Source organism: Manis pentadactyla, chromosome 12, assembly GCF_030020395.1.
Source record: "Manis pentadactyla isolate mManPen7 chromosome 12, mManPen7.hap1, whole genome shotgun sequence".
Taxonomy (NCBI): Eukaryota; Metazoa; Chordata; class Mammalia; order Pholidota; family Manidae; genus Manis; species Manis pentadactyla.
This window is the reverse complement of record NC_080030.1, coordinates 26349870-26366782: the sequence shown is the minus strand read 5'-3', so window position 1 is coordinate 26366782 and position 16913 is coordinate 26349870. Positions and strand designations below refer to the sequence as shown.

General features: G+C 38.6%; 1 pseudogene; it reads left to right on the top strand.

Moving 5' to 3' along the window:
- Positions 1 to 13970: 13970 nt before the first annotated feature.
- LOC118920072 (olfactory receptor 7A10-like) lies at positions 13971 to 14975 on the top strand (annotated as a pseudogene).
- The last annotated feature ends 1938 nt before the right edge of the window (positions 14976 to 16913 follow it).

The following is a 16913-nucleotide window of genomic DNA, read 5'->3' as shown; positions in this document are numbered from 1 at the left end:
GTTTTCCTGTATTTCTTCAATGATTTTTAACCTTTCTGAGTTATTTGAGTTCATGGTAGTAAACAGAATCCACTAAAGGAATTTTACTTAGGGAAATATTTAATACTGGAATTTGGGTCATAAAATCATAGAAAGATGTCTTGCCAATGGGTTTTAGAAGTAGGCAAGGTCACTATGGATTCAGTGAGACTGATGAATGACAATTTAACGTTCCTGGGGTAAAAGAGTTTATTACCTGGCTTGTACTCCTGGTGATAGGTCAAACACTAGAATTATATCTGCAACCAACAGTTTGCAGGTCTGTTATCCTCCTTTGTCTCTGCCTCTGTGCAAAGCACTGGGCAGAGCTCTTTATATAGTGACTCACTCAGTAACTCAATCAGGTGTATTGCCTGGTGGGAAGCAGGAACCTAGTGGTAGGCCAAATACATCATCAAGTAGTTTAGGTTCAGGTCAGGATAGTGGCCACAGAAATTCAACTTTCCCCACAGAGGACATTGAGTAATGAAGGATACTGGCTCACTGCCAGATAAAAGCAACTGCTCTTCCATTATATGCTTTTGGAGAGAAATTATTTGTCTTGTATCAAAGTCAATGTCCATTGCCAAGGTTTATGTTTATCTACCAAAAAAATCACATCTGGAACTAGAGTCATAATCTGATTAAGTTTACAATAATCCACAGTCATGGGTCAAAATCTAACTAACTTCTGAACAATCAGATACATAAGTGGTGATTCAACAGACATTACAATACCTGTTCCTTGAAATAATATTTATGTGATCACCAATTCAGATAGTTGTTTAGATAACAAGTATTTTCTTTTAATATTTTGATTGGTGAAAATACTTTCAGAAGCTTTCCCTCTGTATTTCCAATGGATTTCAGTCCCTGGTAAGATCACTATTGATTCAATGTGAATGTTAAAGAAATGACAGTAGAATGTCTCTTTGGGGTGGAAGGGTTTATTGCCTGGTTTGTTCTCCCAGTAGTAGGTCAAGTACTAGGGTCCCTGACTCCACTCAGAGCACTGGGCCGAGCTCTCTTTGTACCACAATAGTAGCTTATTGCCTACAGGTGTGGAAGTGGTAGCCTAGCAACAGGTCAGTTACGTCATCAAGTGGTTTAAGTTCAGTGAGGATCCTGGCCATAGGGACCCCAACTTCCCCGCATCCTCACTCTTTCTTGCCTAAACACCCCCACTCACAAATCATTAAAACAATTATGAGTATCTCAGCAATTGCCGTCTATGGCTTTTCCAATTATTCATTTCCAAATTAGGAAAGTGAATAGGATGTGTATGTGTAGTTATTGTATTTTTTGTGTGGCTTCATAAGGTTAATGCTTCATTCATCACCTGATGAGAAATCAGCACTTTAATTAGTAAATTTCATTGTTATTCTGGGTTTAGTTTATTTACTTTCATGTGGTTCACATTTGCAGCACACTTCTCCTGTAACACTAAGATTCTGGAATATGTTTAACTAGCTCTGTCAAAAAAAGAGTAGAAGGAAGGAAGAAGGGAAGGAGAGGGAAGACAAGCAGAAAAGAAGATAGGAAGTGTCAAAGAAAGTAGGAAAGAAGACAGAAAACATATGAGGTCTTTACGTATTTTAGTTGTTAACCTCTTATTGCATAAATCTTTTATGAATATATTCTCTCATAATGTAGGTTGCCTTTTGTTTTGTTTCCATTTAATGTTTTCTGTCTTGCCAATGGGTCTCAGCCATGGGCAAGTTCACTGTGGATTCAATGTGACCAAAGAAATGACAGTAGAATTTTCTTGGGGTGAAAGGTTTATACCCCATTTATTTCCACAGTGGCATGTCAACCACTAGAATCCCATTCATTCAGAAAGAGTCTGCATGCAACAAGCCAGTCTCTGTCTCTGGGCTTCTCTGCCCACACAACCGTCTCAGTATCTTCCTGAGCACTGCCAGCACTCCAGCCTCTGCTCTGTTCTCTTGCAGCCTTACAACCATGCCACCATGTTTCACAGAGCACTGTGCAGTGTTCTTTTTCTTTTTCTTTCTTTTTTTTTTATTTTGGTATCATTAATCTACAATTACATGAAGGACATTATGTTTACTAGGCTCCCCCCTTCACCAAGTCCCCCCCACATCCCCGTTCACAGTCACTGTCCATCAACATAGTAAGATGCTGTAATATCACTACTTGTCTTCTCTGTGTTGCACAGCCCTTCCCGTGCACTCCCACACTATACATGCTAATCGTAATGCCCCCTTTCTTTTTCCTCACCCTTATCCCTCCCTTCCCACCCATCCTCCCCAGTCCCTTTCCCTTTGGTAAGTGTTAGTCCTTTCTTGGGTTCTGTGATTCTGCTGCTGTTTTGTTCCTTCAGTTTTCCTTTGCTCTTAGATTCCACATATGAGTGAAATCATTTGGTACTTGTCTTTCTCCACCTGGCTTATTTCACTGAGCATAATACCCTCTAGCTACATCCATGTTGTTGCAAATGGTAGGATTTGTTTTTTTCTTATGGCTGAGTAATATTCCATTGTGTATATGTACCACATCTTCTTTATCCATTCGTCTACTGATGGACACTTAGGTTGCTTCCAATTCTTGGCTATTGTAAATAGTGCAGCAATAAACACAGGGGTACGTCTGTCCTTTTCAAACTGGAGTGCTGCATTCTTAGGGTAAATTCCTAGAAGTGGAATTCCTGGGTCAAATGGCATTTTTATTTTGAGCATTTTGAGGAACCTCCATACTGCATTCCACAATGGTTGAACTAATTTACATTCCCACTAGCAGTGTAGGAGGGTTCCCCTTTCTCCACAACCTCACCAACATTTGTTGTTGTTTGTCTTTTGGATGGTAGCCATCCTTACTGGTGTGAGATGATATCTCATTGTGGTTTTAATTTGCATTTCTCTGATGACAAGTGATGTGGAGCATCTTTTCATGTGTCTGTTGGCCATCTGAAATTCTTCTTTAGAGAACTGTCTATTCAGCTCCTCTGCCCATTTTTTAATTGGATTATTTGCTTTTTGTTTGTTGAGGTGTGTGAGCTCTTTATATATTTTGGATGTCAACCCTTTATCAGATGTCATTTTCGAATATATTCTCCTATACTGTAGGATACCTTTTTGTTCTATTGATGGTGTCCTTTGCTGTACAGAAGCTTTCCAGCTTGATATAGTCCCACTTGTTCATTTTTGCATTTGTTTCCCTTGCCCAGGGAGATATGTTCAAGAAGAGTTCACACATGTTTATGTCTAAGAGATTTTTGCTTCTGCTATTTTCTAAGAGTTTTATGGTTTCATGACTTACATTCAGGTCTTTGATCCATTTTGAATTTACTTTTGTGTATGGGGTTAGACAGTGATCCAGTTTCATTCTCTTACATGTAGCTGTCTAGTTTTGCCAGCACCATCTTTTGAAGAGACTGTCATTTCCCCATTGTATGTCCATGGCCCCTTTATTGAATATTAGTTGACAATATATGTTTGGGTTAATATTTGGAGTCTCTATACTGTTCCATTGGTCTGTGGCTCTGTTCTTGTGCCAGTACCAAATTGTCTTGATTACTGCAGCATTGTACTAGAGCTTGAAGTTGGGGTGTGAGATCCAACCGCACTTTATTCTTCCTTCTCAGGATTGCTTTAGCTATTAGGGGACTTTGGTGTTTCAATATGAATTTTTGAACTATTTGTTCCAGTTATTGAAGAAAGCTGTTGGTAATTTGATAGGGATTGCATCGAATCTGTATATTGCTTTGGGCAGGATGGCCATTTTGACTATATTAATTTTTCCTAGCCAGGAGCATGGGAAGAGTTTCCATTTGTTATTGACCTCTTTAATTTCTCTTAAGAGTGTCTTCTAGTTTTCTGGGTATAGGTCACTCACTTCCCTGGTTAGGTTTATTCCTAGGTAATTTATTCTTTTTGATGCTATTGTGAATGGAATTGTCTTCCGGATTTCTTTATTAGTTTATTGTTAGTGTATAGGAAAGCCATGGATTTCTGTGTGTTAATTTTGTATCCTGCAACGTTGCTGAATTACGATATTAGCTCTAGTAGTTTTAGAGTGGAGTACTCAGGGATTTTTTATGTACAATATAATGTCATCTGCAAATAGTGGCAGTTTAACTTCTTCTTTACCAATCTGGATTCCTTGTATTTCTTTGTTTTGTCTGATTTCTGCGGGTAGGACCTCCAGTACTATGTTGAATAGCAGTGGGGATAGTGGGCATCCCTGTCTTGTTCCCAATCGCAGAGGAAAAGCTTTCAGCTTCTCGCTGTTCAGTATGATGTTAGCTGTGTGTTTATCATATATGGCCTTTATTATGTTGAGGTACTTGCCCTCTATACCCATTTTGTTGAGAGTTTTTATCATGAATGGATGTTGAATTTTATTGAATGCTTTTTCAGCATCTATGGAGATGATCATGTGGTTTTCATCTTTCTTTTTGTTGATGTGGTGGATGATGTTGATGGATTTTCAAATGCTGTACCATCCTTGCATCCCTGGGATGAATCCCACTTGGTCATGGTGTACGATCCTTTTGATGTATTTTTGAATTCGGTTTGCTATTATTTTGTTGAGTATTTTTGCATCTATGTTCATCAGGGATATTGGTCTGTAGTTTTCTTTTTTGGAGGGGTATTTGCCTGGTTTTGGTATTAGCATGATGTTGGCTTCATAGAATGAGTTTGGGAGTATTCCGTCCTCTTCTATTTTTTGGAAAACTTTAAGGAGAATGGGTATTATGTCTTCTCTGTATGTCTGATAAAATTCCGAGGAATTCCATCTGGCCCGGGGGTTTTGTTCTTTGGTAGTTTTTTGATTACTGCTTCAATTTCGTTGCTGGTAATTGGTCTGTTTAGATTTTCTGTTTCTTTCTGGGTCAGTCTTGGAAGGTTGTATTTTTCTAGGAAGTTGTCCATTTTTCTAGGATTTCCCACCTTGTTAGCATATAGGTTTTCATAGTATTCTCTTATAATTCTTTGTATTTCTGTGGGGTCCGTGGTGATTTTTCCTTTCTCGTTTCTGATTCTGTTGATGTGTGTTGACTCTCTTTTCCTCTTAATAAGTCTGGTTAGAGGCTTATCTATTTTGTTTATTTTCTGGAAGAACCAGCTCTGGGTTTCATTGATTTTTGCTATTGTTTTATTCTTCTCAATTTTATTTATTTCTTCTCTGATCTTTATTATGTCCCTCCTTCTGCTGACCTTAGGCCTCATTTGTTCTTCTTTTTCCAATTTTGATAATTGTGACATTAGACCATTCATTTGGGATTGTTCTTTCTTCTTTAAATATGTCTGGATTGCTATATACTTTCCTATTAAGACTGCTTTTGCTGTATCCCACTGTATGTGGGGCTTTGTTTTGTTGTTGTCGTTTGCTTCCATATATTGCTAGATCTCCATTTTGATTTGGTTATTGATCCATTGATTATTTAGGAGCGTGTTGTTAAGCCTCCATTTGTTTGTGAGCCTTTTCGTTTTCTTTGTACAGTTTATTTCTAGTTTTACACCTTTGTTTTCTGAAAAGTTGGTTGGTAGGATTTCATTCTTTTGGAATTTACTGAGACACTTTTTGTGGCATTGTATGTGGTCTATTCTGGAGAATGTTCCATGCACACTTGAGAAGAATGTGTATCCTGTTGCTTTTGGATGTAGAGTTCTGTAGATGTCTATTAGGTCCATCTGTTCTACTGTGTTGTTCATTGCTTCTTTGTCCTTACTTATATTCTGTCTGGTGGATCTGTCCTTTGGGGTGAGTGGTGTGTTGAAGTCTCCCAGAATGAATGCATTGCATTCTATTTCCTCCTTTAATTCTGTTGTATTTGTTTCACATGTGTTAGTGCTCCTGTATTGGGTTCATGTATATTTATAATGGTTATATCCTCTTGTTGGACTGAGCCCTTTATCATTATGTAATGTCCTTCTTTATCTTTTGTTACTTTCTTTTGTTTTGAAGTCTATTTTGTGTGATACTAGTATTGCAACACCTGCTTTTTTCTCTCTGTTGTTTGCATGAAATATCTTTTTCCATCTCTTGACTTTAAGTCTGTGCATGTCTTTGGGTCTGAGGTGAGTCTCTTGTATGCAGCATATGGATGGGTCTTGCTTTTTCATCCATTCTATTACTCTGTGTCTTTTGATTGGAGCCTTCAGTCCATTTACATTTAGGGTGCTTATTGAAAGGTATGTACTTATTGCCATTGCAGGCTTTAAGTTTGTGGTTACCAAAGTTTCAAGGGTAGCTTCTTTACTGTTTTACTGTCTAACTTAACTCGCTTATTGAGCCATTATAAACATGGTCTGATGATTCTTTATTTCTCTCCCTTCTTATTCCTCCTCCTCCCTTCTTCATATGTTGGATGTTTTGTTTTATGCTCTTTTTAGGTGTGCTCCCATCTAGAGCAGTCCCTGTAAGATGCCCTGTAGAGGTGGCTTGTGGGAGGCAAATTCCCTCAACTTTTGCTTGTCTGGGAATTGTATAATCCCTCCTTCATATTTAAATGATAATTGTGCTGGATAAAGTAATCTTAGTTCATGGCCCTCCTGTTTCATTGTATTAAGTATATCGCGCCATTCTCTTCTGGCCTGTAGGGTTCTGTTGAGAAGTCTGATGATAGCCTGATGGGTTTTCCTTTGTAGGTGACCTTTTTTTTCTCTCTGTCTGCCTTTAATACTTTGTCCTTGTCTTTGATCTTTGTCATTTTAATTATTATGTGTCTTGGTGTTGCCCTCCTTGGATCCCTTGTCATGGGAGTTCTTTGTACCTCTGTTGTCTGAGAGGCCATTTCCTCCCCTAGTTTGGGGAAGTTTTCAGCAATTATTTCTTCAAAGACACTTTCTATCCCTTTTTCTCTCTCTTCTTCTTCTGGTACCCCTATAATGCAATATTGTTCCATTTCGATTGGTCACTCATCTCTCTTAAAATTCTTTCATTCCTGGAGATCCTTTTATCTCTCACTGCATCAGCTTCTCTGCGTTCCTGTTCTGTTTTCTAGTCCATTAATCGTCTCTTGCATCTCTTCCATTCTGTTTTGAAGTCGTTCCAGAACTTATTTTATTTCTGTATTCTCCCTCCTTAGTTCTTGCATATTTCTCTGCAAGTCCATCAGCATGGTTATGACTTTTGTTTTGAATTCTTTTTCAGGAAGACTGGTTAAATCTATCTCCCCAGATTCCTTCACAGGGGAAGATGTAGCAGATGTTGAAGCTGTCTGGGTTAGTCTTGTCTGGATCAAATTTTTTTGCCTTTTCATGTTGATAGGTGCAGTGGTGAACTATTGACTTTCTGTCAGCTGTGAGAGCCAAGGCTTTCCACTTGCTCCTGGCCTTTACTTACTGGTACAACTGGGACCCCGAGTGGCTTGTGTTGGACAATTGCGTGTAGACTGGGTCTCTGTATCTTGCCCTGCTGGTATGGAGGAAGCTCCCTTGCTGTGGGCATGGCCAACCTCAGGCTGCTGCTCTGCTCTGGCATGGCCCTGGGGGGGTAATGGATGGGGGGCTGTTTGGCTGTTTACCTCCTTGAGGGGTCTCAGAGCTGTTGCCCAGGGGGTTAGTGTGCCCAGAGTTCCCTGTAATTTCCACCTGCTGGACTGTGACCCAGGATGCTTCTGTCCAGCTGTGACATCCCTGTCCCTTTAAGTCTTTCAAAAAGCACTCGCTTTTCTTTGTTACAGGGGTGCCGGCTTCAGGACCTGCTCAAAGTTCTTGCTGTCCTGTTTCACTAGTGTCTGCACTCCACGCATGCACTGTGTCTGCGCTCTGGCCCGGATGGCTGGGGCTGGGTGTTTAGCAGTCCTGGGCTCCCTCTCCCTCCCCTCTCCAACTCCTCTCCTCCCGCCAGGAGCTGGGTTGAGCGGCGCTTGGGTACCGCCGGGCTGGGAATTGTATCTTACCCCTTTCACCAGGTGCTGGGTTCTCGCAGGTGTGGATGTAGTCTGGCTGTTGTCCTGTGTCTTCTGGTCTCTCTTTAAGGATTAGTTGTATTTGTTGTATTTTCAAAAATATATATGTTTTTGGGAGGAGATTCCCACTGTCCTACTCTCCCTGCCATCTTCGCTCCACCCCTAGTTGATATAAAATCTTGTATTGTTTTCAGATGTACAACATAGTGACTGGACAGTTTGCATATGTTATAAATGCTCACCACGGTGTGGTTACCATCTGCTACCAAACAAAAATATTACAATCTTATTGGCTATATTCCTGTTCTTAGTGTTTTATTTAACATTTTCCTCTATGTTCCTTCTGACTCCTTCAATAATCCCTTACAGGTTTGCTTCCAATCAGCTAGTGTAACAAGAACTCACTACTTTAATGGCTGCCATGGTGTGGCTGTGCCACTCATGGTTTGTAAGGTTTTCTATTGTCTTTATCACTACATTGCTATTACATCAAAGATACAAATATATTTTATAATTGTTGAGTTTAAACTCTGATTCTATCCAGGAGCAGCTTTGTCTCCCAGGGAACACTGAAGTGAGTTTGGAGGTATATTTGGCTGTCATACTGGAGGTGAGTGGGTGGACCGGGGATGCTGAAAATATCCTACAATGCACAGGACAGACCCCAAACAGAGAAGGTTCTGCCCTAAACACTCAACAGCATTGTGATGGGCAAGCCCTGTGTTAAATAGTACCTATGAGTCTCATATTTATACCATTCTTCAGATTGTCTCCCCAGCCTGTAGCACTTGACCATTCTGCCAGCAAAAGGAGAGAGGACCCTTCTGCTGCCCATGCTTCTGCAACCCCGATCAGTGTGGCAGCTCTTTAAGTTACATCCCAAGTTAATTGGGGTCTAAGATATTATTTGTTATTTTCTCAACTATTACTGAGTTTGGTCAATGATTTGTATTTATGATCACCACTTTACATTGCCTGCTATTATGCCCTCTGAATTAGATGCATATTATTCTACCATTACCAGCCTTTCAAATGTTTTGTTTTATATTTTTCCTTTAACATTTTTATTCCTGCTTTACAGATGTGCATCAAATTTCTTTTTTTCTCCCTCAACATCAATGGAATTTATTTATTAATTTTTATTGAGGAATGTACAATAAAATGCCCATCTTAGTGTAGAACTCAATGTGTTTGACATGTGTATACACTCATGTAACCACTACCCAGATTAAGATATCAAACATTCTCACTGATTTTCCCCTTCACCTATTTCACGCACCCTCCCACTCCCCTCTTCCAAGGCAACCACCAGACTGTTGTCAGTGTCTATGAATCTATTTCTGTTTTGCTTGTTCATTTATTTTTTTTTTATATTCCACATGTAAGTGAAATCATGTGGTATCAAATTATTTTTTTAATTATTGTTTTTCAACTATTTTGGAGGGATATTTTGGACATAAAAATGTATTAAACTTCACTTAAATAGGTCTATCTTTATAATTCTGTGTTTCTTGCTTTACTAAGATTCTATGATGCCACCATAGAGTTTAATATTTAATTTTATAGATGTTCACCTAAGAAGTACTGGTTACTCTTACATTGTGAAAGTACACATAATACAAAAAAGTCTGTTTGCTCGATACTAAAAATACTCAATTTTTGTTGTCCTTTGTATATGTTCTTTCATCAATTATTGGATTATTTTCTCTGCTCATCTTTCTCTTGGGCTGTTCAATTTGTAAGGTGTTTCGGACCATAAATTAATCACAACATTTGTCTTATGGAAAAAATATTTTTTCTCCTTACTTTATTCACTTGGCATCCAGGGCACATGAACCAAGGATATGTTTCCTTCCTCACAGTCTACCAGGGGCCACCTGAGCTTATTAGATCTTCATTGTTCATGTCCATTCCCTCCTCTCTCTCTCTCTATGTGTATTGAACAGATCTTTTATGTTTATTTAAATACAGGGCAGAAAATGGACATATCAACATGGAAACCCAATTTAACTTTCCATGGGATAGCAATTTCTGTGTATGATTTGTAAATTCTTTAGGAGACAGATACTTGAATTCAGCAGAAAAGTTTTATCCACTTGGAGCCTAAATGGTGTGGGAGAACGAGGATATATAAAAAAAACACCCTGAGGCCTAGTTGCCTAGCAGTAGGGTGTGTGTGTGTGTGTGTATGTGTAGTTGTGCTTTGTACCTGAGAACATCCCTCAGAACATGGTACCTGATCCCATATATTCCAAGGTGACTTCTATAATTCAGGGTCCAGAACTCAATGAAGAGAAAGTACTTAGGAAGGGATCTTTTCCAAATCCAGGATTCCTTTACAACAAGATTAACAAGGTCAAGATTTACCTTGGGTGGACAAAGGACTCCCTGTGTTGTGAAGACTCAGCAGCTGGGAGCCACCTCATCTTCATCATCCAATGACAGCATCACTCATTGCTCTCTGCCTTGCCCCAACTCCCTCAACACAGGACCATATTGAGCCTTGATTATCTAAAACAAATGACTTCCTCAGGACCTTTGCACTGTCTGCTCCCTCTGCCAGGTACGCTCCCAGATAATGTGTGTCTCTTTCTCACTTTTCTTTGAGGTGTCTGTTAACCTGTCACCATGTTGCAGGTCTTTGCTGAACCCCCAATAAAAAATAACACCCCTTTCCACTTTAATTTATACATGCTTTCCTTTTCTTCATAGCACCTGCAACATCTGATAGGTGGCATTATTATTTTTATTTGTTTACTTCTTCTCCAGCACTAGACTGCAAGTGGTTTAATTTCTCAACAACTCATATCCAGACAGTGCTTAAAATGTGGTGTGTATTCAATGTCTATTCCTCAGATAAATGAAAGATACTCTTAATAAAACAGAAGCACACATTATACTTAAAGAACAGGTGGACAATGGGAAAGGAGTTCCTTTAGAAGTGGCACTAGGGAGGCCCAAAGAGTACCATCTATACATCAAATATGGAAATGAATTTCTTTACTCTCAAATATATGTATAATATTTATGCTAGGTTACTAATACTTACATGTGTGAATATTAATCATTTATTTATTTTCTATTTTCTGTTAGTCCCCTCCACAACATGTACCAAATAAATCATACACAGATTTGAGAATTTCTACTTCTGGGGTTTTCTGAGGAACAACAACATCAGCTCGTTTTGGAGGCTTTTCTTCTACATGTACCTGATCACTGTGTTTGGGAACCTACTCATCATCCTGATTGTCAGCTCAGACTCCACCTGAACATAGTACATACTGATATACTTCTTCCTCTGCAGCATTCTTGGTCTCAACCTACTAGGGAACAGTTGCAGGTCCCCCTTATTGTGACCACAGATCTTCACACTTTGTCAGTGTCACCTGGGGCTAATCACCCTTGGCTGAGAACCACTGGCCAAAGTATGAGAACTGGAAATATTTTGGGGGAGCTACAATCAAAGCTCATGGTGTTCTAGTTGATAACTTGAAGCAGCTCATGTCACCATTTTGAACTCCATTTATGCAAATGTAGAATGAGGTTCATAATAACACAGAGTTCAGAGGAAGGACTTATAAAAATGAAATGACAATCTATGTGAAATTCTAAATATAGTGCAAAGTACATAAAAAGATATAATACATCTTATAATTAGTTAACATTTATAAAAGATGGACTAAATGACAACTCAAACTACTACAAGCATGAATCTTCTACTTGATTTTTTAAAGAGTATCATGAAACTAAGAATGATATAACCCAAGGTTTTTGGAGCAAAGCAACATACCTCTCTCCCTTGTTGAAGATGGGAATAGAAATATTCTACTGTGAGATGTTCCTTGTCACAGAACAATATTTTCGAGATCCATGGGACCTAGTCAAGAAAGGTTCCTCAGTCTTTGATTTGGAGAGAAGGTTAACTCAAGACTGGGACAAGGTACAAGATAGACCATAGGAAGGCAGGAGAGTTCAATAGAAGGAGTTTTAAAAACTGGATTCACTCAACTTTATTTTGTTTTCTGGAAACAGAATCAGTAGGAGAAACTTTCCATTCTGCCCAGAGCAGTGTCCCACAGGGAAATCATGTGTTCAGAGGTCGGAGTAACAATGGAAACAGTATCTAAGGAGTGGATAAGGAGCTGTACTATTTTGTCAGCTGCAGACTCTCAGCCCGTCCACCTAGGGCTGGACAGGTGATTAGCTATATTTCTATAGAGAACAATCACCTCATGCCTTTTGTGGTACACTCTTTTTTGTATTCAACTAAAGGGCATGTGTTTTCCATATGTTTGGCATATGTTTTTCATAAGCATGATTGAGTACATTTATGTTTATATAGGATTAAATTATATCTTTACATACTGTTTCCATCACTGTGAATGGAAATGTAAACATTCCTATTATTTTCTTCTCATGCTTTTGCTCATTTAATCTTGTATTAGAGGCCCATGCAGAAGTGATTAACTTATTTTGTTATAATTTCTTTCAGATATTAGTCTGACGATATTAGATTATTATTCAATTTTTTTTCTATTAGAAGGTCCCAAACCAATAGATGTATATCCTATGCTGCAATAGCAGTTCTCAGCATCATCAGTATTCACATGAAAACAATTGTGTTTAGTATGTATGAAGGGTGTGCTAAGGAGAATTATTTTGCAATTATTTCATTACTTAGGCTGTTCTTTATAAAAATATAGCTAATCACAAGGCATTAAATGGTGGAATAAGGAAAATTAGATATTAAATAATATGGTAATGTGCATAAAAAGCAAATATTACTACCAGAGATGCAGAAGAAATTCCAGTGCTGAAAAGCAATGAGGATAACACAATGTGACTGACTAATAGAGTTGACCATACAGAATTTATTTATATGAATCCATTATACTTAACATAATTTTGTTTTCCTTGCCACTGCTTTTATCTAATAAATTTTCATTTCTTAAGATTTGTGTCTATATGAATACACACCTTTGTGAAAACACACCAGTGAACTAAGAAGGTTAGGTGCCTGCTCACTGGGTTCATACATTATGTTGGAGAAGAAACAATTAGATAAGTATTTGTATGACATAATATCATTAAGGATAAATTATACAAATAAATGGGCTAGATTGTCATAGACTATGCATGCAGGATTTTATAGGGTGTGATCTGGGAAGCTTATTGCACGTTGACAAGGAACAGAACCAGAACTAGAGTGTGTCTATTGGAAGCATCATTAGAGATTAAATCCCAAAGCCCAAAAATAACAAAGAAGAGAAGCGACCAAAAAATTGAGGGAAGAGGAGACTCATCCACTGTTGGACCACATAAACCCACATGTGGTCAAACCAACAAGGAATAGGTACAGGTGTAGCACCTAGATCAGAGTCTGAGGTGGACACCACGATGGGCCAAGTGGCAGGCAGCATGTGGTCTCTTGAGTCTGAGGTCATGTCAGCACCCATGCTGGCTGCCTGTCTTCCCTGTACCTACCCCTTCTGGCTCCCCATTCACATTGCTCTTCCCCTATTAGTAGGAGTTGCCATCTTTTAAAGTCATATTTTCTTATTGCCCTGGATTTCAAGCTTTTTCACTGTGTCCCACAGTAAATATGTCCCTAACATTTTGGTGCATGTGTGCACATGCAAACATGCAAATACACACACACACATGCACACACACACACAACATGAACAAAGAGAATAACCACCAGTAATAAACATTCCTCTATAAACAGGAAGGAGCTATGATCAATGTTTGACATAAATGGATTGACTAAATCTACTGACCAACTTAGCAGGATGAATACTACCGCCCCACTATTTGGGTGAGGATATTAACATGCCTGATGAATTGGTTGTCTCTTCCAATTCAAAGTCCTAATGTGGCAGATCCAAAATTCAGAACATGGTTAGTGATTCCAAAATTTGCATTTAATGCAATTAAGAAATGTCTTGTTCCATTTCATCTTTATAAATTCCCACTAATTTCAAATATATGTAAGAATAACCCCTCCATCCATTCCTTTTGTACCTGATTCCCCCCATACCATTGTAATGGTAACATTTTCTCCATGTTAGTAATGCCCATGTGTGTCAAAATTAATCATGTCATTTTTCTTAATCCTAGTCATCACCAGAACTACATGGGACCAGGCAATGATAACAGACTTCAGTTTCTTCTTCTGGGACTTTCAGAGGAACCATCACTTCAGCTCCTCTTATTTGGGCTTCTCCTCTCCAGGTACGTGATCACTGTGTTTGGGAACCTGCTCATCATCCCAGCTGTCAGATCAGACTCCCACCTGCACACACCCATGTACTTCTTTCTCTCCAACCTGTCCTTTGTGGACAACGGCTTCACCTCCACCACCATACTAAAGATGTCTGTGAAAATACAGACCAAGAGAAAACTCATAACCTATGAAGGATGCATCAGTAAGATGTGTTTTTCCATAATCTTTGGGATTTTGTACAACTTCCTTCTGGTTGTAATTGTCTATGACCAGTATGTGGCCATCTGTCATCCCCTGTACTACATGGTCATCATGAACCCCCAGCTCTGTGGACTGCTGTTTTGGTGTCCTGGATCATAAGTGTCCTGAATTCCTTGTTACTGAGTTTATTGGTGTCATGACTTCCCTTCTGCAGAGTCTTCAAAATCTACCATTTTTTGTGTATGAACTCAGTCAAGAGGTCCTACTTGCCTGTTCTGACACCTCTCTTAATTGTATGGTGATGCATCTGATACCTGGGCTTCTGGCTGGTTGTTCCCTCACTGGGATTCTTTACACTTACTCTAACATAGTATCCTCCATATGTGGAATTTCATCATCTTGGGAAATCATAAAGCATATTCCACATTTGAATCTCACATATCTACTATCTCCCTATTTTAGAGTACAAGCCGAGAAGTGTACATTAGTTCTCCTGCTACCCACAGCTCACACTCAAGTGCAGCAGTCTCAGTGATGTACACCGTGTTCACACCCATGCCACACCACATTAGCTTCAGAGTCAGCAAAAAATACATAAAGAGAGCTCTGAGAAGACTCTTTTTGAAGGAAACAAAGGGCCAGCTGCCCTAGGACTGAAGAAGGGCCCATGATTGCTGATGTCAAAGCCTTGGAGTCAAAAAGTGTGATTATTTAATCTGTGAACATAGTATTTTCCTATTTATTTCATGAATTTTAGTTTCTTTGACTTCAACTCATTTACTCTTTATGTAACTCAATTTATTAGCTTTCTGCTCCCTCTGATATCCCACAGCTTTTCCTGTGCTGTTTTCTTACTTTCTCACATTTCCTTCCAATTGTATATCAGAAATATTTTATAGTTCTCATTTATCTAATAAGATGTAGAGTTTTCCAAATAATTTTTCTCAAGTGACATATCATATGAAATAATTTTTCATTTGTTTTACTAAGAGAATCCTCATCAGTTGTACTACTAATGAATAAACTACACGTGATGACAAAGGCTTCCTAGATGACATTTTGCATTCTCCAGGTTAAAGGGGCAACTCCTACCATTGCTCAACATGAATCTGCTACCTGTGCTCTAGAGCTTACATCAATTAACGCACCACTAGATACTTAACATTCTAATTAATGTACTGGAGTATAATTGCATATTATAAACTGCACATATTTCAAATGTACAATATGTTGAATTAAGGAACCCATATAAAAATGATAGTACATATGGCATATTCCTACTTGTGTGTTTGTTAGGCAAGAAAGTCTAGAATTTGTAAGGGATTTAAAAAAATTATTGTAAAAAATTTAAGCTCCCTGGAAACTCCAAGATGGGGGCATGAGTAGAGCAGTGGAAATCTCCTCCCAAAACCACATATACTTTTGAACATACAACAAAGACAACTCTTCCTAAAAGAGAGAACAGAAGACACAGGAAAACATCCAGACCACATTCCCACCTGCGAGAACCCAGCACCTCGCAAAGGGGGTACCCACTAAAAGCAGTTAAAGGAAACACGAAAGAGCACAGAATAAAACAAACAACATATAAAGAATAGAGGAGGAGGAATAAGAAGGGAGAGAAGAAAAGAATCTCCAGGCAGTGTATATAACAGCACAATAAGTGAGCTAAGTTAGGCACTAAGATACTAAAGAAGCTAACCTTGAACCTTTGGTAACCACGAATCTAAAGCCTGCAATGGCAATAAGTACATATCTTTCAACAGTCACCCTAAATGTAAATGGACTTAATGCACCAATTAAAAGACACAGAATAATAGAATGGATAAAAAAGCAAGACCCTTCTGTGTGCTGCTTACAAGAAACTCACCTAAAACCCAAAGACATGCACAGACTAAAAGTCAAGGGATGGAAAAACATATTTCAGGCAAACAACAGAGAGTAGAAAGCAGGGGTTGCAGTAATAGTATCAGACAAAATAGACTTCAAGACAAAGAAAGTAACAAGAGATAAAGAAGGACATTACATAATGATAAAGGGCTCAGTCCAACAAGAGGATATAACCATTCTAAATATATATGCACCCAACACAGGAGCATCAGCATATGTTAAACAAATACTAACAGAACTAAAGAGGGAAATAGAATGCAATGCATTAATTTTAGGAGAATTCAACACACTACTCACGCCAAAGGATTGATACACTGGACAGAAAATAAGTAAGGACACAGAGGCAAAGAATCACACACTAGAACAGATGAATTTAATAGACATCTATAGAACTCTACATCAAAAAGCAACAGCATACACATTCTTCTCAAGTGCACATGGAACATTCTCCAGAATAGACCACATACTAGGCCACAAAAAGACCCTCAGTAAATTCCAAATGATTGAAATTCTACCAACCAACTTTTCAGACTACAAAGGTATAAATATAGAAATAAATTGTACAAAGTAAGCAAAAAGGCTAACAAACACATGGAGGCTTAACAACATGCTCCTAAATACTCAATGGATCAATGACCAAACTAAAATGGAGACCCAGAAATGTATGGAAAGAAATGACAGCAACAACACAAAGCACCA